Source organism: Dendropsophus ebraccatus, unplaced genomic scaffold, assembly GCF_027789765.1.
Source record: "Dendropsophus ebraccatus isolate aDenEbr1 unplaced genomic scaffold, aDenEbr1.pat pat_scaffold_828_ctg1, whole genome shotgun sequence".
In the NCBI taxonomy this organism is placed as follows: domain Eukaryota; kingdom Metazoa; phylum Chordata; class Amphibia; order Anura; family Hylidae; genus Dendropsophus; species Dendropsophus ebraccatus.
In genome coordinates this window covers 6,520-9,409 of record NW_027210427.1, presented here as the reverse complement: position 1 = coordinate 9,409, position 2,890 = coordinate 6,520, and the positions used below count along the sequence as shown (strand labels likewise).

General features: G+C 52.8%; 1 pseudogene; it reads left to right on the top strand.

The window, feature by feature from the left end:
* The first annotated feature begins 1,556 nt into the window (after positions 1-1,556).
* Positions 1,557-1,704, top strand: LOC138780458 (U2 spliceosomal RNA; annotated as a pseudogene).
* The last annotated feature ends 1,186 nt before the right edge of the window (positions 1,705-2,890 follow it).

Below are 2,890 nucleotides of genomic sequence, written 5' to 3'. Positions count from 1 at the left end.
GTGAACGCCCAGGCTGCAGGACGTCACAACCAGAGAACCGTCTCGGTTGTGTTCCATTGTGCGGAATCGGTCCTCATCATATGGGATTAGTGTCGGAGGATGTGAGTGCGGCCGGCAGCCTCCCTCCAGCCCCCACATGGGGTTAATGTGTCAGAATGAGGCGTAGCTGAGATATACGCATCTGTTTGTCAATGGTTATGAAGCTGCAGGAGCCGCCAATGCCCCTTCTGTGGGAGACGTGTGTTCCTGTGTGCGTGGGCCCCCCGGTGCTCCTCCATCCACACACGTCTTACTCTATCTCTGAGACACAGCCACATGTTTAACACATTGTGGGACTAAGGTGAACAGGCTGTACCCGTACCGCACAAGGATCACCCCCATCATGTGCGATCACTGCTGGGGAGAATCAGAGCCATATAAAGGAGGATAGTAGAAAGCAGGAGGCAAGGATTGTTATGGCGGTGTCAGTTATGGCAGTGAAGGTTATGGCGGTGTTGGGGTTGGTTAGAGCAGTGTGGGGGTCGGTCGGTTATGGTGGTGTCAGGGGGATTAGGGCGATGTTGCAGGTTGGGAGATCAGTTGTGGTGTTGGGGTTGTATAGGGCAGGTCGAGGGATCAGTTATGGCGGAGTTGGATAGGGCAGGTTGGGGGATCAGTTATGGCGGTGTTGGGGGTCGGATAGGGCAGGTTGGGGGATCAGTTATGGCGGTGTTGGGGTCGGATAGGGCAGGTTGGGGGATTGGTTATGGCGGTGTCGGGGTTGGTTATGGCAGTGTCAGGGGTGATTAGGGCGGAGTTGGTTATTTTGGTTGGTTAGGGCAGTGTTGGGGGATCGGTTATGGTGGTGTTGGGGTTGGTTACGGCAGTGTGGTGGGATCGGTTATGGCAGCAGGGTTGGTTAGGGCAGTGTGGTGGATCGGTTATGGCAGCAGGGTTGGTTACAGCAGTGTGGTGGGATCGGTTATGGCAGCAGAGTTGGTTAGGGCAGTGTGGTGGTTATGGCAGCAGAGTTGGTTAGGGCAGTGTGGTGGGATCGGTTAGGGCAGTGTGGGGGGATCGGTTATGGTGGTGGTGGGGTTGGTTAGGGCAGTGTTGGGGGATCGGTTATAGTGGTGTTGGGGTTGGTTACGGCAGTGTGGTGGGATCGGTTATGGCAGCAGGGTTGGTTAGGGCAGTGTGGTGGGATCGGTTATGGCAGCAGGCTTGGTTAGGGCAGCGTGTGGGATCGGTTAGGGCAGTGTGGGGGGACCGGTTATGGTGGTGGGGTTGGTTAGGGCAGTGTGGGGGATCGGTTATGGCAGCAGGGTTGGTTAGGGCAGTGTGGGGGGATCGGTTATGGCAGTTTTGGGGTTGGTTTGGGGGTCAGCTATGGTGGTGTTGGGGTGGGTTATGGCATTGTCAGGGTGTACAGGAGGCCAGTGACAGCAGGGTCAATTGCTTGTAGCTGCAGGAGGTTTCATAGATATGGAAAGGTTCTTGACTGATAACAGGGAGCACTAGCATGTACTCACTGTGGGCTACATCTGTTAATACAACATAATATATATATATTATGTATCACTTCTTGGCCTTTTGGCTAAGATCAAGTGTAGTGTCTGTTCTTATGGGTTTGATGTCTGGTGTGTCCCCTTTCTGGGGACCATATATCGGATGGATTTTTACAGCAGGGAGATGGAGGGGGGGCTTGCAGGGCTGTGAGAATTAGATGCGGGGGCTGTGGGTAAGGGGGTCTGGGTGGGATCACTGTCAGGGTTCAGGGACAGGCCAGTGCAGCAGTGGTCAGGTAGCGCTGTGTCGCTTCCGCTCACCTACGTGTAGTAACAATGCAGATTGCAGCCATGGATGGAGATGAGTCTCCCAGGAATGAAGAGCATTTACAGTAAGTCCAAGTCCTTGAGCGGCTCGCAGCAATCAATGCTGAAGGTCGGGCTGTGTCGGGTGCAGACAATCACAACAGCGTCTAGGAGAGCTGGATCGTGACTGATCTGGCAGCGTGTACTGCTCCTGTGCTCACTCGGCTTTCCCAGACTCCTGATCAGCAGAGCCTCCCACTTCTGCCACTGTATGGGTCTGTTGTGTTCCCTTAGCCATAAAGAGACAGTCCTTGAGCGGTCCTATTTTGTGACACAGTTTTTTTACATTCCTGAATAGTAAATACTCCTAGTTTTCAGCAGCAGAAAGTCAGGGCATGCTGGGAGTTGTAGTTTTGCAGGTTCCCCATTCCTTGCATAGAAGTTATATAAGGGGGAGTGCTCACTTGGCCGTCGGTTGTGTCACTTGTATATACTTGGAATATTTAGCTTCCACAGGTGAGGTCCCAGGAGATGATTTTGGGTGCCCCCTCCCCTGTTGCTCAGAATCCGCGTCACAGAACCTTAATTCTTGCTGGCGGGTTTCCACCTCATTATCGCCTCCTCCTCCCGCGATCCTTAGTGCACTTCGCCACCTTCTCGCCTCTTTCATAATTCAGAGCATCTAATAAGTCGCCATTTTTCGGCGTCTCTCACCTGCACTCATCTCCTATTATTCAGTGTGAAACCAGAAATTCCTTGTAGATTTTCTAGGCCATTCACTGTTGGGAGGATAATACTTGTGATGTGATATTCAGAATGTTCACAGACGCACAGAGTAGAGGGAGGAGTGTGCATCTATTTTGGGGGGGGGGGGGTTACAGACCGAGGGTTAATGGAGAATGCACAGGTTCCACAGCAGCACAGAGTATTTCAGGAGAGGAGCGTGCTGATCTTGTAGGTTTAGTGACATGACGTGATGATAGGGCGGGGGCTCAGCATTATGATACGGGTTTTGGGGGGGAGCTCTTCCTTGTAATCACTGGTGGTGTCTTGGAGCAGACTGAAGTAGGCAACAGTAATCTCTTCGCTCTTTTCCC